Raw genomic sequence first — 13,087 nt, forward strand, 5'->3', positions numbered from 1 at the left:
TGGATAAGTGAATTTGCCAGACCACGTGAGGACAATATTGCCTAGCATGTTCCCAGCACTTCCATTGCTTACTGGGCTCCTAGAAGACATTTTAGGGGTAAACTACAGCTAAATAACAGCACAGAACAGTGAGAGCTATGACTGGCGGCTATAAACAGACTTTGTGGGACTGCGAGAAAGGTGGCCATGTGGTGATCCAGCTAGATAAACTCATGCTGGCTAACATGTTCCTGGACAAGAGTTTCATATTAGGTTCGACCTGTAGTAACAGCACATAACTGCACTAGGCTGGTTGAGTTGTGCCTTGAATTGGGTGAACTCCACATGACCCATTGAACTCCTAGTTGATCTGTTTTTGCTGTGGAAAATGAGGATATATAAAAATGTGACCTAAGGTGAAAAAAGCAGTCCAGTAGCACTTTAAAGACTAACAAAATAATTTAGTAGGTGATGAGCTTTCATGGGACAGACCCACTTCAGATCATAGCCATATCATACCAGAACTGCTCTGGTATGGCCATGATCTGAAGAAGTGGGTCTGTCCCATGAAAGCTCATCACCTAATAAATTATTGTTAGTCTTTAAAGTGTTACTGGACTGCTTTTTTGTTTTGACAGTATGTAGACTAGCACGGCTATCTCTCTGTTACTAGGGTGAAAAGTGCACCATAGCTTTTTGTACTACGTTTGTGGTTTTTGGTCTTCCATGTGTATTAGACTCACCAGCAACCTCAAATAGAGGAACGGTTATGGCTAATAGTCACTCTCAAGTGTGCTGAGCCAAAGGAATGAGTGAAATTGCTCAAAGAATATGAGGTGCAATATTCACTTACATGCTCCTGGGGAAATTTTGAGCCAAAAATTTAAAAACATTGTGCACAGTATTCTAAAGTTCTGCATCATTTGTAGACTATCATGATATAATCGTACCACTTTTTGTTATTTTGGTAATTTGTTTGAAAAAACTCATCAGCAACTGTGTCTAACAATACAGCTAGTCTCTCTCTTTCGCACAAGTGCCTGCTCCCTTCAAGAAATATTTTGGACATTCTTTAATAAACATATTAATGTTCCCCCATGTAGACCATAGCATCTCCCATTCCCTTGTGTCACTGCAACCCTCTACCTTTTTCTCCACGTGGCCTGCACTTTCCTAGTCTCCTTCCCTTCACCTGCCCTATAGCAGTCCTTTGTCCTCATGTGGCTGTGGAGCCATCTCCCATTCACCCCTTGGTTCAATGCAGCCTAGCTCCTTAGCCTGCACTCATCCACTTCCCCCTACCTCCCTGTGAATCCCTCTGTTATTCCCATGCCTCAGTAGCCACATGCCCCGCTCTGTCCCATGTCTCCTCACCTGGCTCTGGTGTAAGAAACATCCTCGGCTTGCTCGCTGCCCTCTTTCCTGGTGCAATAGCAGCTCCTTGTAGGTAAAAGGTGTAATGGTAGCATCTCCTCTGGGAATCTATTTTCTGCTGAGATGCAAATCTGTGATGCAAGGGAGAGTGTGAATTCACGGTACCCATGATAGTGCAGAGTCCCCCCAGGCATAAAGACTTAAGGATTTACAGTTATGACAGTTACTGTAACTGCTGGTTTTGTCTTAGCTTGCACTGCTCTCCTGAGCTACTAGTGAAGTATCGACAGAGCAACTCACCACAGAGAAATTTAGAAGAAAGTAATTTGAAAGGGTCTAATAAGAGGTGTCCCAGATCTGTTAGTTGATAATGGAAGACCCCTGCCTCTTGGATTGAAAATGCAAATGGAAAATGTAGAGATTCTGTACTATCTTTGTCTTACGTATATTACTTTGTATTTGTGTATCTCAGCCCTTTGCAAAGGAAATATTGTTATCCCTATGCTTCTGATGCGGAAACTGAGGCGATTCAGTAATATATTTGGGGAAGCTTAGCCTCCTGGCGGGAAAAGTCTGCTCTTCAGCAGTGGCAGGGGTAGCACGTAGGGCTCTTGAGTCACACTCCAGAACCACATGGCTTTGCTACTCATGCACTCTGCATCATCCCCTGTGCTCTAGCAAGGAGGAGGTGATGGAGGAGAGGTGATCCTGGCAAAGGCAGAAGCTTGGGGTTTAGGGGGTTCAGTTTTACCCTTTGCTAGTGTTTCACCATAGGTGTCACATCCCACCAGCTTGTGGGCAGAAGGGAAAATAGCATATGAGCGCTAATTGGAATGGAGCCTAACTAACTGGAGGAGGGATTTAACAAGCATCTTGATGGGATGTGCTGCTGTCCCCACAGTAGAGAGAAGATGGAAGGTTATCCCATGCAGAGCTCTCAGTGTCTCTGGGGTAGTTGCTGCTTTGTGTCTCAAGCTCCGTGGTAGTGTACACAGTTGTAGGACAGTCCACACAGAGTGGTGGTGTGCTCTTACCAGGTCTGAACTGTTGGAAGCTAGGAGGCTAGGGGAATCTGGAGTTTATCTTGTGTCTAAACTCTGCCGACCTGGTCTTCACTAGGATTTTCCCACCTTACGTTAGCATGAGGTAAGAACACATCTGTTTTTCTTGGTGAAGACAAGGTCAAAGAAGACTAGGCTTAGCATATGAGGGGTAGCCCCAGTCAAAAATTTTGTAGTACTTCTGTCCCAAATGTAGCCAGTTTCTGTTCAGCAAAATCACATCACTGTACAGCTGCTCAGATATTACTCAATATGGTATGAATATGGTTTTTAAAAGACTATTAAAGCTCTTTGCCATATTTACCAATATTTTTGGAAAGTTTTGCATAAGCCAAGAAATGAAATATGGCTGAAATAGAGGCTTGGAATAAACATGAAAACAATTTGCCTCTTTGGAGGATAGCAGGAAGGCATCCAAATTATAAAGTCTTCAGTTCCGTGTCTTGTGTGAAAAACACTATTCCTTGCTGCAATGTCTTCAGCTATTCAGAAGGCTCAGTGTTGTGACCAGGAGTTTCAGGGTTCAAACAATAACTAAACAAATTCATGGTGGTTAGGTCCACCAGTGATATTAGACAGGAGGGGTATGAATGGTTTCTCCAACCTGTTTGTCAGAGGCTGGAAATGGATGACAGAAGAGGGTCACTGTTCTGTTCACTCTCTGGAGACTCTCTCATTGACTAGTGTCAGAAGAGAGGGCATTGGGCTAGATGGACCTTTGGTCTGACCCAGTATGGCCATTATGTTCTCAGAGCCCCATACCACTCCCACATTGGTCAATGTGATTTCTGCTCTTGCGCTCAGTGGCAGCAGGCTGAGGTCCTATTTGGGGTCATTATATTAAATTAAAACACATGCTCCAAAACTGAGTTACATCCATGTTAATAGCAAGGATGCATTGAGGTTAATGTCATGGCCCATCCCAAAGGATTCCTTACTAAATGCCCTGACTGTTTACGTATTGGTCTGCCCAGTTAAGCCCATTAACACTGAGTGTCTGCGTGTGTACATATACAAACAAGCAGAATCCCTAAAAATCTTGTAGGCTGTTTTTGATAAGTAAATCCTAAGACATTTTGCCAAGGGGTCATTATCATTATCTCCCTTTTAAAGAAGGGAAACAACCACATACCGAAGTGAAGTAACTTGCTCCAGGTAATCTAGCAGGCTACTGGAAGATCAAGGAATTGGATCTGAGGTCTTCCGAATCCTGTGTTGCATTCTGTAGACCTCAGTGCTTGCCTTCTTAAGTGTCTGAATCATGATCTCTCGCAGTAAGCTACATTAAAGGAGCTTGATGCGTTTTGCATGGCTTGCTAGCGGTGAGGGTGGAATGTTCTGTCTCGATTCATGAATCAGCTTTGTGATGGAGTTGACTCTTTCTCCCTGAATTGAAGCTACATGTGAATTCCCCAGAACGGTAGAGCTGACAGCACATGCAGCCATTGCCACAAATAATCCCCCTCCTGCTTCACCCCAATATGCACTCGTGATACTGATTTTTTTTTTTAAAGGAAGAGGAGAGTCTATTTAAAGCCCTGAGTGAAGTCAGCCAAATCTGATGATCAGCTTTGATTAGTTCTTCAGAATCCCTGGACTGTGTCTCTTGCTCTTTTTATGAACAGCTGATGATGATGGGATGGGTAGGAGGAGCTGTGTGATTCTGTGCTCCTGGAGATACAAGAGTGACAGGATTACCAGAGGCAAAGGTGTGGTTCTGCTCTGCTTCCAGCCAGTTGGAATGTTGCTGCCGACTCTAATGGAGTAGGATTTGGCCCTGCATAGGGGATGACAGCTTCAGTGCTGCCCCTCTTCTCTTTTGCCAACACACCCTTCAGCACTGGTTGGTGTGCCAGGTCTGGTGTCCCAGACGGATTTGCTGAAGGGCCTTGTGCCCTGTGATTCCAGTTGAGGTCTTTCCTAGACAGACTTCCAGCTCTGCTGAAGTAACTGGTGCCAGTGTTTTGTAATGCTACCAGCTGAGGACTTGCTCCCATGCTATGCTGAGAGCAGGCCCATAGTGCCCAAGAGCTGGGTCGGGACCAGCACGATCAGTACTTTGCAGGTCAAGCCCTAAAGCCCTCCTAAGAGTGGGTTAAGCTGAACAGACTCATCCTGCCTGACCTCCCCCAGGATTTTTTAATGTTTAATTTAAAATGCTGGCGAGGTGCTCCAAGGTGGCAGCTGGACGGTCCCAGGGAGCAGTGTCCTTTCACTCCATCTCCCGCAGAGGAAACAAACTGTACAAGGTATTTTTAATTCAGCTGAGAGCTGGAGTGAGCACGTCTGAAGTTGTGTGGCCAGGGCCCTTTCTGCCCATTCCCAAGAACCCAATGAGTGCTAGGTGTGCTGCTGTTTCTTGTGCTGCAGCCCCACCTGCCCAAGAGGAGCTGCACTGAAACCACAGGTCACCGTCGCATAGGAATGAATTTCAGTCACTGTTGACCTGGGCTGGATTTGAATTGGTGACCCGGTGAGGAACGTCTGCTCTAAAAGCCCTCCCCACCCTTCAACTTCTTCAGCTACATCACATTCGAGCCTGACTCTCAGGCAATGAAAGAGTAAATATTTCATTAGTCACTGAGGCAATTGCTGTCTATGAAGTATACAGAATTCCCTGATTCTTTCATATAGCTTTGCTTAACGTAGGTGCCTACCAACTGAAGGTGTGTCTACACAGCAACGTTATTTTGGAATAATAGCCACTATTCTGGAATAACTTTAAGTGTCTACACAGCAAAACAGTTACTTTGAAATAGTGGATGTCATATTTTGAGTTGTGTATACCTCATACTATGAGGAATAGTGCCTATTCCAGAATTGAGGCTGTTTAGGCAAGGAACAGGGGCTATCTTGAAATAAACTACAGTAATTCCAGGGTCTCGAATCTGAAATAGGCTCTTGTGTGTGAAGGCTCTGTTTTGAAATATCAGTATTTCAACGTACATTGTATATGTAGACATGCTATTGTGAAATAAGCTATTCCAGAAAATCTCTTCCAGAATAGCTTATTCTGAAATCACACTGCTGTGTGGACATAGCCTGAATGGCCAACACTGGAGAGCTGTGTGATCCATGCAGAAGTAGCAGGGCTTGGCAGTTGGTAGTATGTGTTTGTTCCTTGTCCTCTACAGTGACTTTCAAGCACATTGGTTCCAGCCACATCTTTCAGCAGCAGCAAGGAAGGAAGAGCTCACCTGCTCTGGAATCTGTGCAAGTATGTAAGACGGAATTTCTCCATGCCACTGCACGCAGGGAAAAAGGAATAAAAGCAAAGCACGTACACCTGGGTTTGATGTTTTTGTAACACGCTGCCAAAGAATACAGGGAAGGTCGGTCAGTTGTATTAAATTTTTGTACAAAAATGGGTCACAGTCCTTACCGCTCAGTGCTGTTCCTCAGTGGCTTTTAGGTAAGCATGAAGGCTGCGATCTTTTTTTAGCAGAGGAATCCTGTTGCTAGAACAAATATATCCAGGTCACTGGATCTGGGCTTTGCTGTTATTTTCTGCAATGAAGATGTAATTTCCAGCTCACATAGATGTACATGAACTGCCTTGGAGGTAATCCTTTTGTGAATCCCACAGAGGTCTTAGCTTTGATACCTTGTGGCAGTGAGTTCTACAGGTTACTTACGTAATGTATAGTATCGGAGGGGTAGCCATGTTAGTTTGGATCTGTAACAGCAACAAAGGGTCCTGTGGCACCTTATAGACTAACAGAAAAGTTTTGAGCATGAGCTTTTGTGAGCACAGACTCCATCAGATGCTGGTCTTGGAAATCTGCAGGGCCAGGTATAAATAAGCCAGAGCAAGGGTGGGGCTAACAAGGTTAGCTCAGTCTTTGCTTGCTGATAACCTTGTTATCCCCACCCTTGCTCTGGCTTATTTATACCTGGCCCTGCAGATTTCCAAGACCAGCATCTGATGAAGTGAGCCTGTGCTCACGACAGCTCATGCTCAAAACTTTTCTGTTAGTCTGAGGTGCCCCAGGACCCTATGTAATGTATAGTATTTCTTTTCCTTGATTGCAAATTTGATTTTCAATGTGCTTTGCTTTCTCCCTGTATTACAGTAAAGGGTAAACAGGCGAGTCTATTTACGTTGTCTCTACCATTTCATTGGTCGTGTAGTTCCAAACGTCCCCTTCTTAATTGTCTCCTAATTACGTTAAATTTGGGGTCTGCAACCAAAAGAGCGAGAAGAACCATTTTTTTTCAAATTCAGTTACAAAATCAATACTACAAGAGCCGCGATGCATGTGAGTACAAGACAGTCCTTAATAAATAACATCAAATGGTACTTTTTGGAAGCCCTATGTTAAGAACAGACACAATGATTTGTATCAGTTAGGAAGTTTAAATTACTTTCACCACTGGATTGGAGAGCAAATGAGGACATGGAAAACTCTGTGCCGGGGGATAGGAAGGAGCAATGTTCACATCCGCCCTCCACAGGCCCACCCTATTCCCAGGCTCTATCCGCTTTAGCCCACAAATACCCGCCTGTCTCCAGGCTTGACTGACCTCAGACCCTCTATCCACCCCTTATCCCCAAGCTTTACCTCCCATCCCACAAACCCCCATGCACCTCCAGGATTAACCTCTCTCAGCCCAAAACCCAGACAGCCCCTGACATCCTCAAGCCTACCCTCCCCAGCTCCAGGATTAAGCCCTCTCCGCCCCAAACCTGCCCCACCATCCCCAGGCTTAATCACCGCTAGCCCCAAAACTGTCCCTGCATCCCCAGCATTAACCCCTCTCAGCCGACGGGCTCCTCCAGCTTTGCATTGGGCTCCTCACCCTTCTGGTGGAAGATCTCGCACAGCTTGGACTGCAGCTGCCTATTGTGCTAGTGCATGTGCTTACGCTTGACCAGCAGGAGGCGGTACCACTCAGTCAGCTCTGCACGCTGCCACTGCTCCTCCCTGGCCACCTTTTCCTCCTCAGTGGGGCTGCCCAGCTCCAGCAGGGTCAGACTCAGCCGCCCTTCCTCCCAGCTTTCTTGGGGGCTTAGTGTTTCCCCACCTGCCGCATGGGCAACTCCCTGCCCTGCCCTGCCACTGCTGAAGTAATGGAATTAAATTTAAAGGGTTTAAGGGCCGAGAGGGCAGCAGGAGGGATCCGCCTGTTAAACCAATTAAATTTAATTCTATTATTTTAGCGGCGGCCGGGCAGGGAGCCGCAAGAGGAATGAGCAACAGCAGCGCCTGGTGCCGGAACCGACTCCTTAAAGAGCCACAGGTTGCCGATCCCTGCATTAAACTGTCCACAATTTCCCTATTTCAGGTCTCACCTATCCTTTAAGTCGGAATGTTTTCTTTGATAGCTATGATGCAAATTAAGCATTTCTTTACCCTTCCACAGGTGGCTGGAGAACAGTTGAGTGCTGTCCTGTTTTAGCAGCCTTTTACATATTTGAAGACTCTTTTTTTGCATTTTCTGATTCTTCTCATCTGCTGTGAATACATCAGAATAAAATCTGAATGACAAATTTAAAAAATATGATTAAAAAAGCTGAAGAATAGGAAATATATGTGATGAAAAGTATGAGGGGCTGCTGTGTTAGTCTGTATCTGCAAAAACAATGAGAAGTCCTGTGGTACCTTGTAGACAAACACATTTTCATGCATCTGATGAAGCAGGTCTTTGCCCACAAAAGCTTGTGCTCCAAAAAATCTGTTTGGTTACAAGGTGCCACAGGACTTCTCGTATTGTGACAAAACATCAACACCTCCTATTTTTACCATTACAGTTAGTTGAAATTTTCATTGATGTAAACATTTTGAAAAATGTGACTCTTTATGATATTAATTTCAACACAAAAGCGTAGAGGTAAGAGGTAGTTAAAATGTTAGTATCTATCTATCTACCCTTAGATTCAGTGTCCAAGGCAGAACACATTATTTCAGGTGAGGTCGCAGTGTTGTTTATGTACCATTATAATAATTTCAGTCTCCTTGTACAATCTTGACATTTTGTTTGCTGTTTCTGACCACCACTGCAACACCTTCCAACTAGTAAATGACAAGTACCCCAAACAGAAGATCTCAAGAACAAAAACCTTACTTGCTACTTTTGTCAATGTATCAACTGATGTGTTGTCTTACACACGCAGACGAGAAGAGTCATTGATTTTTGACAGGGTGATCTTATTTTAATACACTTGCTTCGTGCTGCCCAGTTCCCTGCCCTGCACACGCAAATCACTTTTCAACATGAATAGAACTAACAGTTCACCCCCTCCCCCCAATAATCATGTTTATTTGTGAACAGCATCTTTTTAATTCTTATTAAAAGGACATTGTGCCAACAACTTACGCATGTCTATTGGAATTCTGAAGTATGTCTTAAAAGGCGTGCATGTGTGTGTGTTTTGTTTCCGTGGTGAGATTATCTCGCCATTTCACTCTGATTTTCTGAATAGTCCCTTGCCCTTGGTTCAAGGGGGAAAAAATCCCTGATCCCAACTCAAATGTAAACTGGATAGCATATGTATTTTTATCTGCACAGTTGTTATAGCAACCAAAGTTCTAAACCGATGCAATCACATGCCAAAATAATGTGATGTGATTAAAAATTGACACGGCCGGGTTGAAGAATAAATGTATTGTGTCGTTATGGCAACTGGAAATTCTGCCTGCGTACATTTAAATCCACCAAATTATCTGAAAAAATCTGGAAAATTGGCTAAAACGACCCTGGAGATTAAGCTCGTCAAAAGCCATCACCACATTAGCGATGGAATCTCATTCTTGTTTGCTGTGTAAACCTGAGCCCTGTTATTCCGGCTCCACTCGGCTTTGTGGGGCAGGGTCAGCTACAGGCCTGGGCTTCCTTCATCGCTGCGTGTGAGCTGCACTCCACGGTTGCTGCCCTAGGGGAGCGGTGGAGACATGCACACATCCTGCTGCCAAATGGGCGGTGAGGGAAGCAGAGGAGATTGCAGAATAACAGATGAACCCTGTAAAACCAGTGGCTGCCTCTCTCAGGCTCCCACCATTTCTGGCCTATGCGCAACCCTGCAAAAACTCCCAGGCTCCACGTGTGAGGCTGTCCTTGCTCCTGCAGCCAGCATCAAAGGCACTAGGCAATCAAAGGCAGTATCTCCAGCGCTGACTTCCACCATTACCTCGGCTGCACTTCACTCTTGGCTCCAAGACAGAAGCATCCCCATGTCCTGGGCTCCCAATCCTCCGCTCCGCTCTGCAGTGTTTTTAAAGCCCCTGTCTCTGCTCCTCTGGGGCGGATGGCTGCCTGCTAGCAGGACTCCCCAACTGGCCAGACCAGCCTTTACTTTCCAACCCCACAACCAAACCCCATTAGCTTGTTTCAGGGAGCTTTGTCACTAGGTGAGAGCAGACCCTGACCTGATGGACTAGACACAGACCCTGCCAATGCATGGGTAACCCCCATGCTCCCTAGGTGTGGTTCTTTGGCAGGTGTAATGGCACCTAGCCCACTTACACAGAGACAGGGGGTCTCTTCCACTGCCTTAGCTGAGAGCCAGCTGGCTTTTTAGTTTAAACGGAAGATCATTGGTGTCCAAAACAACATTTACCAATCAACACAGCCCCCCATCTCCTGCGCCAGGCATCCACCGCCCCGTTAGGCACCCCCTCCCGTGCAAACTGCTGGTGAGACATGTGAGCCACCCCACCCCGAGCCACTGTGAGCCGCCCCTAGGCCTGTCGCCCCGAGCTGCGCCACCCCAAGCGAGCCGCAGAAGGAACTGCTTCTGCCACGGCTGGCACGCCCTTGTCCCACCAACGGGTGGGGCGCATGTGGAGGGTGCTCCAAGTGTGCAGCTCTAACAAGCTTCATGTGTGGCAAACAGACCGTGTATTGGATATCATGGCTGCAGAAGGTCTTGCACTAAGTTCCTGGGGTCCCAGGTTCCAATCCCTTACACATGACTGATGGGCACCCCTAAAAGGCCAGTCGGTAGTTATAACCCTAATCAGCGCTCCCTCTCGTTTTCTCTGTGGAAAGTTTGCTCTGTGCGGATTGCATCGCTAATGGAAACACATGCTGCCAGCTTTGGGTGCTCTACGACCCAGCTGGGGGGCACCTGAATCTCTCCTGGGCTGCGGACCAAGTGCTCAGCTTCCAGGGAACGCTGACCCCAATCCTGGTTCTTGGTGGCTAACCTCTGCAGCTGGCACTCCCCAGCCAGCCTCCCTGACAGTGCCCTGCTGTGTCCTAAGGGTGCTAGAAGAGTTGGAACGCCATCCCGCTAATGGAGGACAGCACTTGGTGGCTACATTAGATGGCACTCTCCACTTGGCCTGGAAGAGTGGGCCCTGTGTGGAAGGCCTCCCATGGCCATCCGCAACCAAACAGACTGAAGGTCAAAAGTCGAACAGGGTCCAAAGCTAGGTAATTCAGGTAAGAGGGTCTATTAGCCCAGATTGCCACGGGTGCAGCTTCATGTTCTGGTTGTCCTTAAACCTCTGACTGCCCAAAACTGGGACTGGACAACAGGGAATGGACAATCGCCTTGGTCTCTTCATGCCTTCTGAAACAGCTGTCACTGATGGCTGTCCAGAGACAGAACAAAACAGGAGGCATGTGGCACTTTTTTTTTCCTTTTTTTTTTTTTTTTTTTTAAAATATAATTAGAGATACACATCTCCTAGAACTGGAAGGGACCTCAGGAGGTCATCTAGTCCAGTCCCTGCTCTCTTGGCAGGGCCAAGCACCATCCCTGACATCTATTTGCCTCAATCCCTAAATGGCCTCCTCAAGGATTGAACTCACAACCCTGGATTTAGCAGGCCAATGCTCAAACCACTTTAAAGACTAACAAAATGATTTATTAGGTTGGTCTTTTGTTAAAGTGCTACATGGCTAGGGGTTTGTTTAGTTAGAATATAGAGTAACACACCCACCTCTGTTACTGTCCAGAGACAGGACAGCTGCTAACTGGGCCATAGTAACAGAGAGAGAGCCATGTTAGTCTATATACTATCAAAACAAAAAAGCAGTCCAGTAGCAGTTTAAAGACTTAACAAAATGTTGTTAGGATTTAAAGTGCTACAGGACTGCTATTTTGTTTTAACTGGGCCATAATAGCTTTGGGTGAGGTTATTTTAAAGGCAGGCTTCAGAGGCTCTCTGGCTGTGAAAACCCACACCTTGTGGCACCTCCTTTTGACTCTCCTTGTTGCAAACTATCCCCATCAACAGCACCACAAAACAGGGCTGATTGCCAGTCACAGAGAGGTGGCCCCATTCGTCTGTATCTTAACAAAACAAGCAAGCGGTCCTGTAAGGACTAACCGCATAATGTATTAGGGGATGGGACTGGAATTTCCACTACAGCACTAGCCCCAGCTCTGAAGTAGTGAGTGTGCCCCACCAAAGCTCAGCCCCTCATGGGGTTAGTCTTTGCAGGGCTGCTGGCTTGTTATGCTGGTGGCCAGGGAGCAACCAGGCCAGAGCCCAGGGCACGTTGGACTGGACGCAGGCGCTGCACAGAGGCGGGGGGCGGACCCACGCGCGCGTTTATAGTTCCAGTGAACTAATTAAGGGTACACGTAACCCTGAGCTTGCACGAGGCCCAGCAGCAAGAACGCCGGGGCCGAGCAAGGCGGCGGCCCCGCAGCCTGGCAGGGGTTAACAGCTGGCTGACTTACGCGTGTGCACAAGCGGGGGGAGGGGGCGCAGCGGGGAGCGCACACGCGCCCCCCGCCCCCCGCAGCCCACCCGGCCGGCGCGCGCTCGCTGGGTATGAAATCTGCTCTGCCCGTGCATTTCTGCAGGGCCGGCGGCCCCGCCCCCCCGTGCGCGCAGGCGCGCGGCTGCCCCGCATCCCGCCGGCTCAGCAGCCAGTGACCACGGGCTGATTATTGTCGGTAAGGCACCCGGTCAGAGAGTCACCCATCGCCCCCTTCCCATCGCCCCGGGCAGGGTCCGCGCCGCGCGGCGCGCGCCTGCAAATTGCACCGGCTTCCCTTTGCAGCCGCCTGCGCCCCCAGCCCGTCGGGCTGTTTCCGTGCATCTTTCGGGGGGACCAGCCGGGCTGGGGGTTTTTAATGCTGGCGGAGCGACGGGAGATCGGCGCTGGCGGGGACAATGCCGGGGCTTGCAACGCCGGGGGTGCTTGTTCCGGTCCGGGGTTGAATTGTGTGGGGTGGGGTGGAGTCCCCTTTCCCTCCCCCAACGTGGGCGAGCGAGTTGCAGAGTTGGGAAGGGCGCGAGGCGGCCGGGAGAGAGGCCGGGCGAGGAGCGGGGGGACATGGGTCATTTCTGCAAACTTTCTCCTTCGTGCAATCCCCGCGCCCCCAGTTAGCGGAATTTCGGGGCGGCGGGAGAATGGTTTTAAAAAGGGGGGTGGGGGGGCTCCGCCATTTTGATGTTTTAAACAAATTAAAGGCTGATGAGCGCCCCGGGGGCGAGCTGCAGCACAGCCAGGCGTGGGGTCACCCCGGGGGGGGTGCAGAGCTGCAGCCTGGGGGCGGGGGCGGGGGACGGTGCAAACCCTCCATTCATTTATTTGTTGGAGATTCCTGAAGTGAAGATGCTGCAGGAACAACTCCGCAGAGCAGGTGGAGCGTGGCTGCCTCAGGGCCCTAGAACAGCAGCAGCAGCAGGGTGTGCTGGGCCTTCCTTGAAGGTCCCAAGGTTGGTTTTTTTGGGGGGGGGCGCGTGTTACCATGAGTGGGGAGGCCACCT

Source organism: Carettochelys insculpta, chromosome 17, assembly GCF_033958435.1.
Source record: "Carettochelys insculpta isolate YL-2023 chromosome 17, ASM3395843v1, whole genome shotgun sequence".
Taxonomy (NCBI): domain Eukaryota; kingdom Metazoa; phylum Chordata; order Testudines; family Carettochelyidae; genus Carettochelys; species Carettochelys insculpta.